General features: G+C 46.5%; 9 non-coding genes and 1 pseudogene across 9 annotated transcripts; all 10 read left to right on the top strand.

Moving 5' to 3' along the window:
- Window positions 1-198: 198 nt before the first annotated feature.
- On the top strand, window positions 199-389 carry LOC130316885 (U2 spliceosomal RNA). The gene has a single exon (XR_008864093.1). It is a non-coding gene; the product is annotated as a U2 spliceosomal RNA (small nuclear RNA).
- A 2,087-nt stretch (window positions 390-2,476) lies between these two features.
- On the top strand, window positions 2,477-2,667 carry LOC130316886 (U2 spliceosomal RNA). The gene has a single exon (XR_008864094.1). It is a non-coding gene; the product is annotated as a U2 spliceosomal RNA (small nuclear RNA).
- Window positions 2,668-4,756: 2,089 nt separating this feature from the next.
- Window positions 4,757-4,947, top strand: LOC130316887 (U2 spliceosomal RNA). The gene has a single exon (XR_008864095.1). It is a non-coding gene; the product is annotated as a U2 spliceosomal RNA (small nuclear RNA).
- A 2,089-nt stretch (window positions 4,948-7,036) lies between these two features.
- LOC130316888 (U2 spliceosomal RNA) lies at window positions 7,037-7,227 on the top strand. The gene has a single exon (XR_008864096.1). It is a non-coding gene; the product is annotated as a U2 spliceosomal RNA (small nuclear RNA).
- Window positions 7,228-9,312: 2,085 nt separating this feature from the next.
- On the top strand, window positions 9,313-9,503 carry LOC130316890 (U2 spliceosomal RNA). Its single transcript, XR_008864097.1, has one exon. It is a non-coding gene; the product is annotated as a U2 spliceosomal RNA (small nuclear RNA).
- A 2,090-nt stretch (window positions 9,504-11,593) lies between these two features.
- On the top strand, window positions 11,594-11,784 carry LOC130316891 (U2 spliceosomal RNA). The gene has a single exon (XR_008864098.1). It is a non-coding gene; the product is annotated as a U2 spliceosomal RNA (small nuclear RNA).
- A 2,084-nt stretch (window positions 11,785-13,868) lies between these two features.
- Window positions 13,869-14,059, top strand: LOC130316892 (U2 spliceosomal RNA). The gene has a single exon (XR_008864099.1). It is a non-coding gene; the product is annotated as a U2 spliceosomal RNA (small nuclear RNA).
- Window positions 14,060-16,150: 2,091 nt separating this feature from the next.
- On the top strand, window positions 16,151-16,341 carry LOC130316893 (U2 spliceosomal RNA). The gene has a single exon (XR_008864100.1). It is a non-coding gene; the product is annotated as a U2 spliceosomal RNA (small nuclear RNA).
- A 2,102-nt stretch (window positions 16,342-18,443) lies between these two features.
- On the top strand, window positions 18,444-18,603 carry LOC130317007 (U2 spliceosomal RNA; annotated as a pseudogene).
- Window positions 18,604-19,296: 693 nt separating this feature from the next.
- On the top strand, window positions 19,297-19,481 carry LOC130317003 (U2 spliceosomal RNA). Its single transcript, XR_008864200.1, has one exon. It is a non-coding gene; the product is annotated as a U2 spliceosomal RNA (small nuclear RNA).
- The last annotated feature ends 834 nt before the right edge of the window (window positions 19,482-20,315 follow it).

Genomic DNA, 20,315 nt, shown 5'->3' on the forward strand with positions numbered 1-20,315 from the left:
AGGCCCCGTGGGAGTGCAATGGGCCCCTGTCTTGCTGCTTAGCAATAATGGTATGGGTTTAGGTTCTGCTGTGTGTACTGGTGGTTGACTGCCCCCCAGCCCAGAGTGTGCATGGAAAATTGTCTGGCAGCCTCCCTGACAGCAAGCAGTGATAGTGCCCATGAAGGGGACCTTGTTGGGCCCGCCCCTTTCACGGTTATCGCTTCTCGGCCTTTTGGCTAAGATCAAGTGTAGTATCTGTTCTTATCAGTTTAATATCTGATACGTCCCCTATCTGGGGACCATATATTAAATGGATTTTTGAGAACGGGGGCCGATTTCGAAGCTTGCTTCCGTCGCCCTATGCATTGACCCGATATGGCAGTATCTTCGGGTACAGTGCACCACCCCCTTACAGGGTTAAAAAGAAAGATTCCTACTTTCATTGCTACCTGCTTGCTGGCTAGCCAGCTAGCCAGCCCTGTGGGCCTTGCTGCTGCTGCTGCTGCTGCTGCAGCCAAAAAACAAAAGGTGGTGCTGCTGCTGCTTCTGCTGCTTCTGCTTGTGTCTGGCCGCTGTTGGAGCGTCCAGGCACAGGACTTCTGCTGCTGCTGACTAAATGGCCTCCTTAATTGGATCATTTGAGTAGCCAGCACACCTGTGCAGGTAGGGCATGACATGATAGGCAGCTGCCTTGATAGCGGGTGGGTGCTGAATGTTCCTAATTGACAAAATAAGATTAATGCTTATGAAGAAATATAAAATCTCATCCCTTCCCCAATATCGCGCCACACCCCTACCCCTTAATTCCCTGGTTGAACTTGATGGACATATGTCTTTTTTCGACCGTACTAACTATGTAACTATGTAACATAACATGGGGGGGTCTCCTGGCTGTTCACACAGGTGTGTCATTGCTGTACATTGACCATGCATTGCTTCTGTGGTATTGCAAAGGCAAAGACAAATGCTTCCAGCCATCCATTGCACTAATGGATTGGTCATCAGCTGGCTGTCTATGTCCCGCATCAATATAGACCAAAGTACAGAGGGTTAGGCTATGCTATAGTGCACCTACCTGATGCATCAGAAGGTGCGAGGCCCTTGCTAAATTCTGTGCACAGACTTTGAGATCTATGCTTTAGACTGTATCTAAACCTGCTCCAACATGGACTGACATTCTGGCCTACTTTCAGCCGATGCGACTTGTCTGTCGCTGAACAGTCGCTTTTTATGTATTCAGCACCTATGTATAATGTTGTAAAAATGCTCTAGAAGCTAAAGTCGCAGAAATGTCACACATATTTGGCCTGCAACTTTCTGTGCGACAAATTCAGACAGGAAAAATCAGTATAAATCCTTAGAAAATTATCCCCCAGTGTCTCCATCTGCTGGCGGTATTGAATAAGCATTGCTGCACTGATGGGGTATGCATTAGACGAAAAAAAAGAAGAAAAAGAAGAATAATACGCCCAGAAAAGAGGCGAAAAGGAGAAAAACGTAAAAAAACGTGAAAAAAAAGTAAGAGGAAGAGAAGGGAAAAAAAGGTGGAAATGGGTTTAAAAGTGATTTCGGCGGAGAAATATATATATATATATATATATATATATATATATATATATATACGCGCACACACACACATATATATAAACGTATTCTCCGTTGAGATATTGCAGCCGCTGCTGTGTCCAGGCCCAGGAGCCTTAGCACTGTGCTGTGATGTCACTCAATACCACTGACATCACTAGGTGTAAACAACATCTCTCCTTTGCTGTGTATGTGACTATGGAGCTGTTTGGTGATGTCGTCTATTATGGCCTTCATAGAAGCAACAGGAGATTGTTGCATCCATCTAGAACCCTCAGAACTACAGTGCTATGATGTCACTCACTTCCACAGGCCTTGCAGAGTGTAAACAACAACAACCCAGCTTTGTCGTGTATGTAACCATAGGGATTGTGATGTCACCTAGAACCTTCACAGCAGCGACAGCTTTATGAGGAGCATCAGCACTGCTCTGCCTGAGCAGAACCATCACCGCCATAGGTTGTCAAATAACCCGGATTTAACCCACACAGGTAAGTCCAATGGGGTGCAGGCATGTCCTCTATGCTTACAGCTTCCCGTGGGTGTTGGTTTGATACCGTTTGGGGACAGCCAAGGAGGCATCTGCAGGCAACAAAGGTAGGTGTGTGCTTGTGTGTGTGTTTCCTATGCAGATCCTAAGCCCAGTGTCACATGCAAGTAGGAGGAGTAAGAAGGGTTCCTGGCAAATCCGGGTTATGGATTGCATTTAAAAAGGCCCCGTGGGAGTGCAATGGGCCCCTGTCTTGCTGCTTAGCAATAATGGTATGGGTTTAGGTTCTGCTGTGTGTACTGGTGGTTGACTGCCCCCCAGCCCAGAGTGTGCATGGAAAATTGTCTGGCAGCCTCCCTGACAGCAAGCAGTGATAGTGCCCATGAAGGGGACCTTGTTGGGCCCGCCCCTTTCACGGTTATCGCTTCTCGGCCTTTTGGCTAAGATCAAGTGTAGTATCTGTTCTTATCAGTTTAATATCTGATACGTCCCCTATCTGGGGACCATATATTAAATGGATTTTTGAGAACGGGGGCCGATTTCGAAGCTTGCTTCCGTCGCCCTATGCATTGACCCGATATGGCAGTATCTTCGGGTACAGTGCACCACCCCCTTACAGGGTTAAAAAGAAAGATTCCTACTTTCATTGCTACCTGCTTGCTGGCTAGCCAGCTAGCCAGCCCTGTGGGCCTTGCTGCTGCTGCTGCTGCTGCTGCAGCCAAAAAACAAAAGGTGGTGCTGCTGCTGCTTCTGCTGCTTCTGCTTGTGTCTGGCCGCTGTTGGAGCGTCCAGGCACAGGACTTCTGCTGCTGCTGACTAAATGGCCTCCTTAATTGGATCATTTGAGTAGCCAGCACACCTGTGCAGGTAGGGCATGACATGATAGGCAGCTGCCTTGATAGCGGGTGGGTGCTGAATGTTCCTAATTGACAAAATAAGATTAATGCTTATGAAGAAATATAAAATCTCATCCCTTCCCCAATATCGCGCCACACCCCTACCCCTTAATTCCCTGGTTGAACTTGATGGACATATGTCTTTTTTCGACCGTACTAACTATGTAACTATGTAACATAACATGGGGGGGTCTCCTGGCTGTTCACACAGGTGTGTCATTGCTGTACATTGACCATGCATTGCTTCTGTGGTATTGCAAAGGCAAAGACAAATGCTTCCAGCCATCCATTGCACTAATGGATTGGTCATCAGCTGGCTGTCTATGTCCCGCATCAATATAGACCAAAGTACAGAGGGTTAGGCTATGCTATAGTGCACCTACCTGATGCATCAGAAGGTGCGAGGCCCTTGCTAAATTCTGTGCACAGACTTTGAGATCTATGCTTTAGACTGTATCTAAACCTGCTCCAACATGGACTGACATTCTGGCCTACTTTCAGCCGATGCGACTTGTCTGTCGCTGAACAGTCGCTTTTTATGTATTCAGCACCTATGTATAATGTTGTAAAAATGCTCTAGAAGCTAAAGTCGCAGAAATGTCACACATATTTGGCCTGCAACTTTCTGTGCGACAAATTCAGACAGGAAAAATCAGTATAAATCCTTAGAAAATTATCCCCCAGTGTCTCCATCTGCTGGCGGTATTGAATAAGCATTGCTGCACTGATGGGGTATGCATTAGACGAAAAAAAAGAAGAAAAAGAAGAATAATACGCCCAGAAAAGAGGCGAAAAGGAGAAAAACGTAAAAAAACGTGAAAAAAAAGTAAGAGGAAGAGAAGGGAAAAAAAGGTGGAAATGGGTTTAAAAGTGATTTCGGCGGAGAAATATATATATATATATATATATATATATATATATATATATATATACGCGCACACACACACATATATATAAACGTATTCTCCGTTGAGATATTGCAGCCGCTGCTGTGTCCAGGCCCAGGAGCCTTAGCACTGTGCTGTGATGTCACTCAATACCACTGACATCACTAGGTGTAAACAACATCTCTCCTTTGCTGTGTATGTGACTATGGAGCTGTTTGGTGATGTCGTCTATTATGGCCTTCATAGAAGCAACAGGAGATTGTTGCATCCATCTAGAACCCTCAGAACTACAGTGCTATGATGTCACTCACTTCCACAGGCCTTGCAGAGTGTAAACAACAACAACCCAGCTTTGTCGTGTATGTAACCATAGGGATTGTGATGTCACCTAGAACCTTCACAGCAGCGACAGCTTTATGAGGAGCATCAGCACTGCTCTGCCTGAGCAGAACCATCACCGCCATAGGTTGTCAAATAACCCGGATTTAACCCACACAGGTAAGTCCAATGGGGTGCAGGCATGTCCTCTATGCTTACAGCTTCCCGTGGGTGTTGGTTTGATACCGTTTGGGGACAGCCAAGGAGGCATCTGCAGGCAACAAAGGTAGGTGTGTGCTTGTGTGTGTGTTTCCTATGCAGATCCTAAGCCCAGTGTCACATGCAAGTAGGAGGAGTAAGAAGGGTTCCTGGCAAATCCGGGTTATGGATTGCATTTAAAAAGGCCCCGTGGGAGTGCAATGGGCCCCTGTCTTGCTGCTTAGCAATAATGGTATGGGTTTAGGTTCTGCTGTGTGTACTGGTGGTTGACTGCCCCCCAGCCCAGAGTGTGCATGGAAAATTGTCTGGCAGCCTCCCTGACAGCAAGCAGTGATAGTGCCCATGAAGGGGACCTTGTTGGGCCCGCCCCTTTCACGGTTATCGCTTCTCGGCCTTTTGGCTAAGATCAAGTGTAGTATCTGTTCTTATCAGTTTAATATCTGATACGTCCCCTATCTGGGGACCATATATTAAATGGATTTTTGAGAACGGGGGCCGATTTCGAAGCTTGCTTCCGTCGCCCTATGCATTGACCCGATATGGCAGTATCTTCGGGTACAGTGCACCACCCCCTTACAGGGTTAAAAAGAAAGATTCCTACTTTCATTGCTACCTGCTTGCTGGCTAGCCAGCTAGCCAGCCCTGTGGGCCTTGCTGCTGCTGCTGCTGCTGCTGCAGCCAAAAAACAAAAGGTGGTGCTGCTGCTGCTTCTGCTGCTTCTGCTTGTGTCTGGCCGCTGTTGGAGCGTCCAGGCACAGGACTTCTGCTGCTGCTGACTAAATGGCCTCCTTAATTGGATCATTTGAGTAGCCAGCACACCTGTGCAGGTAGGGCATGACATGATAGGCAGCTGCCTTGATAGCGGGTGGGTGCTGAATGTTCCTAATTGACAAAATAAGATTAATGCTTATGAAGAAATATAAAATCTCATCCCTTCCCCAATATCGCGCCACACCCCTACCCCTTAATTCCCTGGTTGAACTTGATGGACATATGTCTTTTTTCGACCGTACTAACTATGTAACTATGTAACATAACATGGGGGGGTCTCCTGGCTGTTCACACAGGTGTGTCATTGCTGTACATTGACCATGCATTGCTTCTGTGGTATTGCAAAGGCAAAGACAAATGCTTCCAGCCATCCATTGCACTAATGGATTGGTCATCAGCTGGCTGTCTATGTCCCGCATCAATATAGACCAAAGTACAGAGGGTTAGGCTATGCTATAGTGCACCTACCTGATGCATCAGAAGGTGCGAGGCCCTTGCTAAATTCTGTGCACAGACTTTGAGATCTATGCTTTAGACTGTATCTAAACCTGCTCCAACATGGACTGACATTCTGGCCTACTTTCAGCCGATGCGACTTGTCTGTCGCTGAACAGTCGCTTTTTATGTATTCAGCACCTATGTATAATGTTGTAAAAATGCTCTAGAAGCTAAAGTCGCAGAAATGTCACACATATTTGGCCTGCAACTTTCTGTGCGACAAATTCAGACAGGAAAAATCAGTATAAATCCTTAGAAAATTATCCCCCAGTGTCTCCATCTGCTGGCGGTATTGAATAAGCATTGCTGCACTGATGGGGTATGCATTAGACGAAAAAAAAGAAGAAAAAGAAGAATAATACGCCCAGAAAAGAGGCGAAAAGGAGAAAAACGTAAAAAAACGTGAAAAAAAAGTAAGAGGAAGAGAAGGGAAAAAAAGGTGGAAATGGGTTTAAAAGTGATTTCGGCGGAGAAATATATATATATATATATATATATATATATATATATATATATATACGCGCACACACACACATATATATAAACGTATTCTCCGTTGAGATATTGCAGCCGCTGCTGTGTCCAGGCCCAGGAGCCTTAGCACTGTGCTGTGATGTCACTCAATACCACTGACATCACTAGGTGTAAACAACATCTCTCCTTTGCTGTGTATGTGACTATGGAGCTGTTTGGTGATGTCGTCTATTATGGCCTTCATAGAAGCAACAGGAGATTGTTGCATCCATCTAGAACCCTCAGAACTACAGTGCTATGATGTCACTCACTTCCACAGGCCTTGCAGAGTGTAAACAACAACAACCCAGCTTTGTCGTGTATGTAACCATAGGGATTGTGATGTCACCTAGAACCTTCACAGCAGCGACAGCTTTATGAGGAGCATCAGCACTGCTCTGCCTGAGCAGAACCATCACCGCCATAGGTTGTCAAATAACCCGGATTTAACCCACACAGGTAAGTCCAATGGGGTGCAGGCATGTCCTCTATGCTTACAGCTTCCCGTGGGTGTTGGTTTGATACCGTTTGGGGACAGCCAAGGAGGCATCTGCAGGCAACAAAGGTAGGTGTGTGCTTGTGTGTGTGTTTCCTATGCAGATCCTAAGCCCAGTGTCACATGCAAGTAGGAGGAGTAAGAAGGGTTCCTGGCAAATCCGGGTTATGGATTGCATTTAAAAAGGCCCCGTGGGAGTGCAATGGGCCCCTGTCTTGCTGCTTAGCAATAATGGTATGGGTTTAGGTTCTGCTGTGTGTACTGGTGGTTGACTGCCCCCCAGCCCAGAGTGTGCATGGAAAATTGTCTGGCAGCCTCCCTGACAGCAAGCAGTGATAGTGCCCATGAAGGGGACCTTGTTGGGCCCGCCCCTTTCACGGTTATCGCTTCTCGGCCTTTTGGCTAAGATCAAGTGTAGTATCTGTTCTTATCAGTTTAATATCTGATACGTCCCCTATCTGGGGACCATATATTAAATGGATTTTTGAGAACGGGGGCCGATTTCGAAGCTTGCTTCCGTCGCCCTATGCATTGACCCGATATGGCAGTATCTTCGGGTACAGTGCACCACCCCCTTACAGGGTTAAAAAGAAAGATTCCTACTTTCATTGCTACCTGCTTGCTGGCTAGCCAGCTAGCCAGCCCTGTGGGCCTTGCTGCTGCTGCTGCTGCTGCTGCAGCCAAAAAACAAAAGGTGGTGCTGCTGCTGCTTCTGCTGCTTCTGCTTGTGTCTGGCCGCTGTTGGAGCGTCCAGGCACAGGACTTCTGCTGCTGCTGACTAAATGGCCTCCTTAATTGGATCATTTGAGTAGCCAGCACACCTGTGCAGGTAGGGCATGACATGATAGGCAGCTGCCTTGATAGCGGGTGGGTGCTGAATGTTCCTAATTGACAAAATAAGATTAATGCTTATGAAGAAATATAAAATCTCATCCCTTCCCCAATATCGCGCCACACCCCTACCCCTTAATTCCCTGGTTGAACTTGATGGACATATGTCTTTTTTCGACCGTACTAACTATGTAACTATGTAACATAACATGGGGGGGTCTCCTGGCTGTTCACACAGGTGTGTCATTGCTGTACATTGACCATGCATTGCTTCTGTGGTATTGCAAAGGCAAAGACAAATGCTTCCAGCCATCCATTGCACTAATGGATTGGTCATCAGCTGGCTGTCTATGTCCCGCATCAATATAGACCAAAGTACAGAGGGTTAGGCTATGCTATAGTGCACCTACCTGATGCATCAGAAGGTGCGAGGCCCTTGCTAAATTCTGTGCACAGACTTTGAGATCTATGCTTTAGACTGTATCTAAACCTGCTCCAACATGGACTGACATTCTGGCCTACTTTCAGCCGATGCGACTTGTCTGTCGCTGAACAGTCGCTTTTTATGTATTCAGCACCTATGTATAATGTTGTAAAAATGCTCTAGAAGCTAAAGTCGCAGAAATGTCACACATATTTGGCCTGCAACTTTCTGTGCGACAAATTCAGACAGGAAAAATCAGTATAAATCCTTAGAAAATTATCCCCCAGTGTCTCCATCTGCTGGCGGTATTGAATAAGCATTGCTGCACTGATGGGGTATGCATTAGACGAAAAAAAAGAAGAAAAAGAAGAATAATACGCCCAGAAAAGAGGCGAAAAGGAGAAAAACGTAAAAAAACGTGAAAAAAAAGTAAGAGGAAGAGAAGGGAAAAAAAGGTGGAAATGGGTTTAAAAGTGATTTCGGCGGAGAAATATATATATATATATATATATATATATATATATATATATACGCGCACACACACACATATATATAAACGTATTCTCCGTTGAGATATTGCAGCCGCTGCTGTGTCCAGGCCCAGGAGCCTTAGCACTGTGCTGTGATGTCACTCAATACCACTGACATCACTAGGTGTAAACAACATCTCTCCTTTGCTGTGTATGTGACTATGGAGCTGTTTGGTGATGTCGTCTATTATGGCCTTCATAGAAGCAACAGGAGATTGTTGCATCCATCTAGAACCCTCAGAACTACAGTGCTATGATGTCACTCACTTCCACAGGCCTTGCAGAGTGTAAACAACAACAACCCAGCTTTGTCGTGTATGTAACCATAGGGATTGTGATGTCACCTAGAACCTTCACAGCAGCGACAGCTTTATGAGGAGCATCAGCACTGCTCTGCCTGAGCAGAACCATCACCGCCATAGGTTGTCAAATAACCCGGATTTAACCCACACAGGTAAGTCCAATGGGGTGCAGGCATGTCCTCTATGCTTACAGCTTCCCGTGGGTGTTGGTTTGATACCGTTTGGGGACAGCCAAGGAGGCATCTGCAGGCAACAAAGGTAGGTGTGTGCTTGTGTGTGTGTTTCCTATGCAGATCCTAAGCCCAGTGTCACATGCAAGTAGGAGGAGTAAGAAGGGTTCCTGGCAAATCCGGGTTATGGATTGCATTTAAAAAGGCCCCGTGGGAGTGCAATGGGCCCCTGTCTTGCTGCTTAGCAATAATGGTATGGGTTTAGGTTCTGCTGTGTGTACTGGTGGTTGACTGCCCCCCAGCCCAGAGTGTGCATGGAAAATTGTCTGGCAGCCTCCCTGACAGCAAGCAGTGATAGTGCCCATGAAGGGGACCTTGTTGGGCCCGCCCCTTTCACGGTTATCGCTTCTCGGCCTTTTGGCTAAGATCAAGTGTAGTATCTGTTCTTATCAGTTTAATATCTGATACGTCCCCTATCTGGGGACCATATATTAAATGGATTTTTGAGAACGGGGGCCGATTTCGAAGCTTGCTTCCGTCGCCCTATGCATTGACCCGATATGGCAGTATCTTCGGGTACAGTGCACCACCCCCTTACAGGGTTAAAAAGAAAGATTCCTACTTTCATTGCTACCTGCTTGCTGGCTAGCCAGCTAGCCAGCCCTGTGGGCCTTGCTGCTGCTGCTGCTGCTGCTGCAGCCAAAAAACAAAAGGTGGTGCTGCTGCTGCTTCTGCTGCTTCTGCTTGTGTCTGGCCGCTGTTGGAGCGTCCAGGCACAGGACTTCTGCTGCTGCTGACTAAATGGCCTCCTTAATTGGATCATTTGAGTAGCCAGCACACCTGTGCAGGTAGGGCATGACATGATAGGCAGCTGCCTTGATAGCGGGTGGGTGCTGAATGTTCCTAATTGACAAAATAAGATTAATGCTTATGAAGAAATATAAAATCTCATCCCTTCCCCAATATCGCGCCACACCCCTACCCCTTAATTCCCTGGTTGAACTTGATGGACATATGTCTTTTTTCGACCGTACTAACTATGTAACTATGTAACATAACATGGGGGGGTCTCCTGGCTGTTCACACAGGTGTGTCATTGCTGTACATTGACCATGCATTGCTTCTGTGGTATTGCAAAGGCAAAGACAAATGCTTCCAGCCATCCATTGCACTAATGGATTGGTCATCAGCTGGCTGTCTATGTCCCGCATCAATATAGACCAAAGTACAGAGGGTTAGGCTATGCTATAGTGCACCTACCTGATGCATCAGAAGGTGCGAGGCCCTTGCTAAATTCTGTGCACAGACTTTGAGATCTATGCTTTAGACTGTATCTAAACCTGCTCCAACATGGACTGACATTCTGGCCTACTTTCAGCCGATGCGACTTGTCTGTCGCTGAACAGTCGCTTTTTATGTATTCAGCACCTATGTATAATGTTGTAAAAATGCTCTAGAAGCTAAAGTCGCAGAAATGTCACACATATTTGGCCTGCAACTTTCTGTGCGACAAATTCAGACAGGAAAAATCAGTATAAATCCTTAGAAAATTATCCCCCAGTGTCTCCATCTGCTGGCGGTATTGAATAAGCATTGCTGCACTGATGGGGTATGCATTAGACGAAAAAAAAGAAGAAAAAGAAGAATAATACGCCCAGAAAAGAGGCGAAAAGGAGAAAAACGTAAAAAAACGTGAAAAAAAAGTAAGAGGAAGAGAAGGGAAAAAAAGGTGGAAATGGGTTTAAAAGTGATTTCGGCGGAGAATATATATATATATATATATATATATATATATATATATATATATATACGCGCACACACACACATATATATAAACGTATTCTCCGTTGAGATATTGCAGCCGCTGCTGTGTCCAGGCCCAGGAGCCTTAGCACTGTGCTGTGATGTCACTCAATACCACTGACATCACTAGGTGTAAACAACATCTCTCCTTTGCTGTGTATGTGACTATGGAGCTGTTTGGTGATGTCGTCTATTATGGCCTTCATAGAAGCAACAGGAGATTGTTGCATCCATCTAGAACCCTCAGAACTACAGTGCTATGATGTCACTCACTTCCACAGGCCTTGCAGAGTGTAAACAACAACAACCCAGCTTTGTCGTGTATGTAACCATAGGGATTGTGATGTCACCTAGAACCTTCACAGCAGCGACAGCTTTATGAGGAGCATCAGCACTGCTCTGCCTGAGCAGAACCATCACCGCCATAGGTTGTCAAATAACCCGGATTTAACCCACACAGGTAAGTCCAATGGGGTGCAGGCATGTCCTCTATGCTTACAGCTTCCCGTGGGTGTTGGTTTGATACCGTTTGGGGACAGCCAAGGAGGCATCTGCAGGCAACAAAGGTAGGTGTGTGCTTGTGTGTGTGTTTCCTATGCAGATCCTAAGCCCAGTGTCACATGCAAGTAGGAGGAGTAAGAAGGGTTCCTGGCAAATCCGGGTTATGGATTGCATTTAAAAAGGCCCCGTGGGAGTGCAATGGGCCCCTGTCTTGCTGCTTAGCAATAATGGTATGGGTTTAGGTTCTGCTGTGTGTACTGGTGGTTGACTGCCCCCCAGCCCAGAGTGTGCATGGAAAATTGTCTGGCAGCCTCCCTGACAGCAAGCAGTGATAGTGCCCATGAAGGGGACCTTGTTGGGCCCGCCCCTTTCACGGTTATCGCTTCTCGGCCTTTTGGCTAAGATCAAGTGTAGTATCTGTTCTTATCAGTTTAATATCTGATACGTCCCCTATCTGGGGACCATATATTAAATGGATTTTTGAGAACGGGGGCCGATTTCGAAGCTTGCTTCCGTCGCCCTATGCATTGACCCGATATGGCAGTATCTTCGGGTACAGTGCACCACCCCCTTACAGGGTTAAAAAGAAAGATTCCTACTTTCATTGCTACCTGCTTGCTGGCTAGCCAGCTAGCCAGCCCTGTGGGCCTTGCTGCTGCTGCTGCTGCAGCCAAAAAACAAAAGGTGGTGCTGCTGCTGCTTCTGCTGCTTCTGCTTGTGTCTGGCCGCTGTTGGAGCGTCCAGGCACAGGACTTCTGCTGCTGCTGACTAAATGGCCTCCTTAATTGGATCATTTGAGTAGCCAGCACACCTGTGCAGGTAGGGCATGACATGATAGGCAGCTGCCTTGATAGCGGGTGGGTGCTGAATGTTCCTAATTGACAAAATAAGATTAATGCTTATGAAGAAATATAAAATCTCATCCCTTCCCCAATATCGCGCCACACCCCTACCCCTTAATTCCCTGGTTGAACTTGATGGACATATGTCTTTTTTCGACCGTACTAACTATGTAACTATGTAACATAACATGGGGGGGTCTCCTGGCTGTTCACACAGGTGTGTCATTGCTGTACATTGACCATGCATTGCTTCTGTGGTATTGCAAAGGCAAAGACAAATGCTTCCAGCCATCCATTGCACTAATGGATTGGTCATCAGCTGGCTGTCTATGTCCCGCATCAATATAGACCAAAGTACAGAGGGTTAGGCTATGCTATAGTGCACCTACCTGATGCATCAGAAGGTGCGAGGCCCTTGCTAAATTCTGTGCACAGACTTTGAGATCTATGCTTTAGACTGTATCTAAACCTGCTCCAACATGGACTGACATTCTGGCCTACTTTCAGCCGATGCGACTTGTCTGTCGCTGAACAGTCGCTTTTTATGTATTCAGCACCTATGTATAATGTTGTAAAAATGCTCTAGAAGCTAAAGTCGCAGAAATGTCACACATATTTGGCCTGCAACTTTCTGTGCGACAAATTCAGACAGGAAAAATCAGTATAAATCCTTAGAAAATTATCCCCCAGTGTCTCCATCTGCTGGCGGTATTGAATAAGCATTGCTGCACTGATGGGGTATGCATTAGACGAAAAAAAAGAAGAAAAAGAAGAATAATACGCCCAGAAAAGAGGCGAAAAGGAGAAAAACGTAAAAAAACGTGAAAAAAAAGTAAGAGGAAGAGAAGGGAAAAAAAGGTGGAAATGGGTTTAAAAGTGATTTCGGCGGAGAATATATATATATATATATATATATATATATATATATATATATATATACGCGCACACACACACATATATATAAACGTATTCTCCGTTGAGATATTGCAGCCGCTGCTGTGTCCAGGCCCAGGAGCCTTAGCACTGTGCTGTGATGTCACTCAATACCACTGACATCACTAGGTGTAAACAACATCTCTCCTTTGCTGTGTATGTGACTATGGAGCTGTTTGGTGATGTCGTCTATTATGGCCTTCATAGAAGCAACAGGAGATTGTTGCATCCATCTAGAACCCTCAGAACTACAGTGCTATGATGTCACTCACTTCCACAGGCCTTGCAGAGTGTAAACAACAACAACCCAGCTTTGTCGTGTATGTAACCATAGGGATTGTGATGTCACCTAGAACCTTCACAGCAGCGACAGCTTTATGAGGAGCATCAGCACTGCTCTGCCTGAGCAGAACCATCACCGCCATAGGTTGTCAAATAACCCGGATTTAACCCACACAGGTAAGTCCAATGGGGTGCAGGCATGTCCTCTATGCTTACAGCTTCCCGTGGGTGTTGGTTTGATACCGTTTGGGGACAGCCAAGGAGGCATCTGCAGGCAACAAAGGTAGGTGTGTGCTTGTGTGTGTGTTTCCTATGCAGATCCTAAGCCCAGTGTCACATGCAAGTAGGAGGAGTAAGAAGGGTTCCTGGCAAATCCGGGTTATGGATTGCATTTAAAAAGGCCCCGTGGGAGTGCAATGGGCCCCTGTCTTGCTGCTTAGCAATAATGGTATGGGTTTAGGTTCTGCTGTGTGTACTGGTGGTTGACTGCCCCCCAGCCCAGAGTGTGCATGGAAAATTGTCTGGCAGCCTCCCTGACAGCAAGCAGTGATAGTGCCCATGAAGGGGACCTTGTTGGGCCCGCCCCTTTCACGGTTATCGCTTCTCGGCCTTTTGGCTAAGATCAAGTGTAGTATCTGTTCTTATCAGTTTAATATCTGATACGTCCCCTATCTGGGGACCATATATTAAATGGATTTTTGAGAACGGGGGCCGATTTCGAAGCTTGCTTCCGTCGCCCTATGCATTGACCCGATATGGCAGTATCTTCGGGTACAGTGCACCACCCCCTTACAGGGTTAAAAAGAAAGATTCCTACTTTCATTGCTACCTGCTTGCTGGCTAGCCAGCTAGCCAGCCCTGTGGGCCTTGCTGCTGCTGCTGCTGCTGCTGCAGCCAAAAAACAAAAGGTGGTGCTGCTGCTGCTTCTGCTGCTTCTGCTTGTGTCTGGCCGCTGTTGGAGCGTCCAGGCACAGGACTTCTGCTGCTGCTGACTAAATGGCCTCCTTAATTGGATCATTTGAGTAGCCAGCACACCTGTGCAGGTAGGGCATGACATGATAGGCAGCTGCCTTGATAGCGGGTGGGTGCTGAATGTTCCTAATTGACAAAATAAGATTAATGCTTATGAAGAAATATAAAATCTCATCCCTTCCCCAATATCGCGCCACACCCCTACCCCTTAATTCCCTGGTTGAACTTGATGGACATATGTCTTTTTTCGACCGTACTAACTATGTAACTATGTAACATAACATGGGGGGGTCTCCTGGCTGTTCACACAGGTGTGTCATTGCTGTACATTGACCATGCATTGCTTCTGTGGTATTGCAAAGGCAAAGACAAATGCTTCCAGCCATCCATTGCACTAATGGATTGGTCATCAGCTGGCTGTCTATGTCCCGCATCAATATAGACCAAAGTACAGAGGGTTAGGCTATGCTATAGTGCACCTACCTGATGCATCAGAAGGTGCGAGGCCCTTGCTAAATTCTGTGCACAGACTTTGAGATCTATGCTTTAGACTGTATCTAAACCTGCTCCAACATGGACTGACATTCTGGCCTACTTTCAGCCGATGCGACTTGTCTGTCGCTGAACAGTCGCTTTTTATGTATTCAGCACCTATGTATAATGTTGTAAAAATGCTCTAGAAGCTAAAGTCGCAGAAATGTCACACATATTTGGCCTGCAACTTTCTGTGCGACAAATTCAGACAGGAAAAATCAGTATAAATCCTTAGAAAATTATCCCCCAGTGTCTCCATCTGCTGGCGGTATTGAATAAGCATTGCTGCACTGATGGGGTATGCATTAGACGAAAAAAAAGAAGAAAAAGAAGAATAATACGCCCAGAAAAGAGGCGAAAAGGAGAAAAACGTAAAAAAACGTGAAAAAAAAGTAAGAGGAAGAGAAGGGAAAAAAAGGTGGAAATGGGTTTAAAAGTGATTTCGGCGGAGAAATATATATATATATATATATATATATATATATATATATATATATATACGCGCACACACACACATATATATAAACGTATTCTCCGTTGAGATATTGCAGCCGCTGCTGTGTCCAGGCCCAGGAGCCTTAGCACTGTGCTGTGATGTCACTCAATACCACTGACATCACTAGGTGTAAACAACATCTCTCCTTTGCTGTGTATGTGACTATGGAGCTGTTTGGTGATGTCGTCTATTATGGCCTTCATAGAAGCAACAGGAGATTGTTGCATCCATCTAGAACCCTCAGAACTACAGTGCTATGATGTCACTCACTTCCACAGGCCTTGCAGAGTGTAAACAACAACAACCCAGCTTTGTCGTGTATGTAACCATAGGGATTGTGATGTCACCTAGAACCTTCACAGCAGCGACAGCTTTATGAGGAGCATCAGCACTGCTCTGCCTGAGCAGAACCATCACCGCCATAGGTTGTCAAATAACCCGGATTTAACCCACACAGGTAAGTCCAATGGGGTGCAGGCATGTCCTCTATGCTTACAGCTTCCCGTGGGTGTTGGTTTGATACCGTTTGGGGACAGCCAAGGAGGCATCTGCAGGCAACAAAGGTAGGTGTGTGCTTGTGTGTGTGTTTCCTATGCAGATCCTAAGCCCAGTGTCACATGCAAGTAGGAGGAGTAAGAAGGGTTCCTGGCAAATCCGGGTTATGGATTGCATTTAAAAAGGCCCCGTGGGAGTGCAATGGGCCCCTGTCTTGCTGCTTAGCAATAATGGTATGGGTTTAGGTTCTGCTGTGTGTACTGGTGGTTGACTGCCCCCCAGCCCAGAGTGTGCATGGAAAATTGTCTGGCAGCCTCCCTGACAGCAAGCAGTGATAGTGCCCATGAAGGGGACCTTGTTGGGCCCGCCCCTTTCACGGTTATCGCTTCTCGGCCTTTTGGCTAAGATCAAGTGTAGTATCTGTTCTTATCAGTTTAATATCTGATACGTCCCCTATCTGGGGACCATATATTAAATGGATTTTTGAGAACGGGGGCCGATTTCGAAGCTTGCTTCCGTCGCCCTATGCATTGACCCGATATGGCAGTATCTTCGGGTACAGTGCACCACCCCCTTACAGGGTTAAAAAGAAAGATTCCTACTTTCATTGCTACCTGCTTGCTGGCTAGCCAGCTAGCCAGCCCTGTGGGCCTTGCTGCTGCTGCTGCTGCTGCTGCAGCCAAAAAACAAAAGGTGGTGCTGCTGCTGCTTCTGCTGCTTCTGCTTGTGTCTGGCCGCTGTTGGAGCGTCCAGGCACAGGACTTCTGCTGCTGCTGACTAAATGGCCTCCTTAATTGGATCATTTGAGTAGCCAGCACACCTGTGCAGGTAGGGCATGACATGATAGGCAGCTGCCTTGATAGCGGGTGGGTGCTGAATGTTCCTAATTGACAAAATAAGATTAATGCTTATGAAGAAATATAAAATCTCATCCCTTCCCCAATATCGCGCCACACCCCTACCCCTTAATTCCCTGGTTGAACTTGATGGACATATGTCTTTTTTCGACCGTACTAACTATGTAACTATGTAACATAACATGGGGGGGGTCTCCTGGCTGTTCACACAGGTGTGTCATTGCTGTACATTGACCATGCATTGCTTCTGTGGTATTGCAAAGGCAAAGACAAATGCTTCCAGCCATCCATTGCACTAATGGATTGGTCATCAGCTGGCTGTCTATGTCCCGCATCAATATAGACCAAAGTACAGAGGGTTAGGCTATGCTATAGTGCACCTACCTGATGCATCAGAAGGTGCGAGGCCCTTGCTAAATTCTGTGCACAGACTTTGAGATCTATGCTTTAGACTGTATCTAAACCTGCTCCAACATGGACTGACATTCTGGCCTACTTTCAGCCGATGCGACTTGTCTGTCGCTGAACAGTCGCTTTTTATGTATTCAGCACCTATGTATAATGTTGTAAAAATGCTCTAGAAGCTAAAGTCGCAGAAATGTCACACATATTTGGCCTGCAACTTTCTGTGCGACAAATTCAGACAGGAAAAATCAGTATAAATCCTTAGAAAATTATCCCCCAGTGTCTCCATCTGCTGGCGGTATTGAATAAGCATTGCTGCACTGATGGGGTATGCATTAGACGAAAAAAAAGAAGAAAAAGAAGAATAATACGCCCAGAAAAGAGGCGAAAAGGAGAAAAACGTAAAAAAACGTGAAAAAAAAGTAAGAGGAAGAGAAGGGAAAAAAAGGTGGAAATGGGTTTAAAAGTGATTTCGGCGGAGAAATATATATATATATATATATATATATATATATATATATATATATATATATATATATACGCGCACACACACACATATATATAAACGTATTCTCCGTTGAGATATTGCAGCCGCTGCTGTGTCCAGGCCCAGGAGCCTTAGCACTGTGCTGTGATGTCACTCAATACCACTGACATCACTAGGTGTAAACAACATCTCTCCTTTGCTGTGTATGTGACTATGGAGCTGTTTGGTGATGTCGTCTATTATGGCCTTCATAGAAGCAACAGGAGATTGTTGCATCCATCTAGAACCCTCAGAACTACAGTGCTATGATGTCACTCACTTCCACAGGCCTTGCAGAGTGTAAACAACAACAACCCAGCTTTGTCGTGTATGTAACCATAGGGATTGTGATGTCACCTAGAACCTTCACAGCAGCGACAGCTTTATGAGGAGCATCAGCACTGCTCTGCCTGAGCAGAACCATCACCGCCATAGGTTGTCAAATAACCCGGATTTAACCCACACAGGTAAGTCCAATGGGGTGCAGGCATGTCCTCTATGCTTACAGCTTCCCGTGGGTGTTGGTTTGATACCGTTTGGGGACAGCCAAGGAGGCATCTGCAGGCAACAAAGGTAGGTGTGTGCTTGTGTGTGTGTTTCCTATGCAGATCCTAAGCCCAGTGTCACATGCAAGTAGGAGGAGTAAGAAGGGTTCCTGGCAAATCCGGGTTATGGATTGCATTTAAAAAGGCCCCGTGGGAGTGCAATGGGCCCCTGTCTTGCTGCTTAGCAATAATGGTATGGGTTTAGGTTCTGCTGTGTGTACTGGTGGTTGACTGCCCCCCAGCCCAGAGTGTGCATGGAAAATTGTCTGGCAGCCTCCCTGACAGCAAGCAGTGATAGTGCCCATGAAGGGGACCTTGTTGGGCCCGCCCCTTTCACGGTTATCGCTTCTCGGCCTTTTGGCTAAGATCAAGTGTAGTATCTGTTCTTATCAGTTTTCATGCTGGTGGGGATGGGTGCTGCATGGAGGATGCAGGTGTACCAGGGCTTTCCGGGGTTGGTTCTGAGGAATCAGCTCGACGGCTGCCCCGATGTGACCTGTTCCCTCCGGGTCTCGCCATGAGGCTGAGAGGGTCTAGAGCCGAGGTACTTTTGTGCCTCGGGGAGTGGTGACCCCGAGGTGCCGAAACTCACTGGGAGAATAGACTCACTGGGTTGAAGCACGGGCACCATAATCTCTTCACCTTGTGGCACTCACCTCTTGATTCCCGGCCTTCTGGCTAGGATCAGAGAAATTTTTATAGATCCGGCCGGATGTCCGGGCAGTATATCTGCACACATTCACTTATTTATTTCTTTTTTGTCTCACTGTGTCACTTTTTGCGTGTTGTGTGTTCACAGGATTTGTCAGGATGCGGTAGCCCTTCTGGGTGTCCCTCCTGGCGGTCTAGGGGAGGTGTGTGTGGCCATTAGGTTCCGCACCTCCCTGCAAACACCCCGGGTACTCCTGCTTTGGCAGGGTACCTACCGTAATCGGCTCTGCGGGCAGATACCTTGGCTAACGCCAAGGGGGATGCCGGGAGCATTTGTGGTCCCCTAGTAGCTTCGGCGAAAAGGGACATCGAACCTGGAACCTCGCAGGTACCTTTTGGTCCGGAGGCGAAGGGTAAGGTTTGTTGGGGGGCCTCTCTCCTATCGGAGAAGGGCTTGCGATAGACCGCATCCTTTGTGCACGTTTTTTTAGTGTAACACGTTTGCACTTTTTCTTGCACTTTGGGTGAATCGAAAGCACGTTCCTCGGCTTTAGATAAAAAAAAAAAAAAAAAAATCTGTTCTTATCAGTTTAATATCTGATACGTCCCCTATCTGGGGACCATATATTAAATGGATTTTTGAGAACGGGGGCCGATTTCGAAGCTTGCTTCCGTCGCCCTATGCATTGACCCGATATGGCAGTATCTTCGGGTACAGTGCACCACCCCCTTACAGGGTTAAAAAGAAAGATTCCTACTTTCATTGCTACCTGCTTGCTGGCTAGCCAGCTAGCCAGCCCTGTGGGCCTTGCTGCTGCTGCTGCTGCTGCTGCAGCCAAAAAACAAAAGGTGGTGCTGCTGCTGCTTCTGCTGCTTCTGCTTGTGTCTGGCCGCTGTTGGAGCGTCCAGGCACAGGACTTCTGCTGCTGCTGACTAAATGGCCTCCTTAATTGGATCATTTGAGTAGCCAGCACACCTGTGCAGGTAGGGCATGACATGATAGGCAGCTGCCTTGATAGCGGGTGGGTGCTGAATGTTCCTAATTGACAAAATAAGATTAATGCTTATGAAGAAATATAAAATCTCATCCCTTCCCCAATATCGCGCCACACCCCTACCCCTTAATTCCCTGGTTGAACTTGATGGACATATGTCTTTTTTCGACCGTACTAACTATGTAACTATGTAACATAACATGGGGGGGTCTCCTGGCTGTTCACACAGGTGTGTCATTGCTGTACATTGACCATGCATTGCTTCTGTGGTATTGCAAAGGCAAAGACAAATGCTTCCAGCCATCCATTGCACTAATGGATTGGTCATCAGCTGGCTGTCTATGTCCCGCATCAATATAGACCAAAGTACAGAGGGTTAGGCTATGCTATAGTGCACCTACCTGATGCATCAGAAGGTGCGAGGCCCTTGCTAAATTCTGTGCACAGACTTTGAGATCTATGCTTTAGACTGTATCTAAACCTGCTCCAACATGGACTGACATTCTGGCCTACTTTCAGCCGATGCGACTTGTCTGTCGCTGAACAGTCGCTTTTTATGTATTCAGC

The sequence above is a fragment of the Hyla sarda genome, unplaced genomic scaffold (assembly GCF_029499605.1).
Source record: "Hyla sarda isolate aHylSar1 unplaced genomic scaffold, aHylSar1.hap1 scaffold_197, whole genome shotgun sequence".
NCBI classification, from domain to species: Eukaryota; Metazoa; Chordata; class Amphibia; order Anura; family Hylidae; genus Hyla; species Hyla sarda.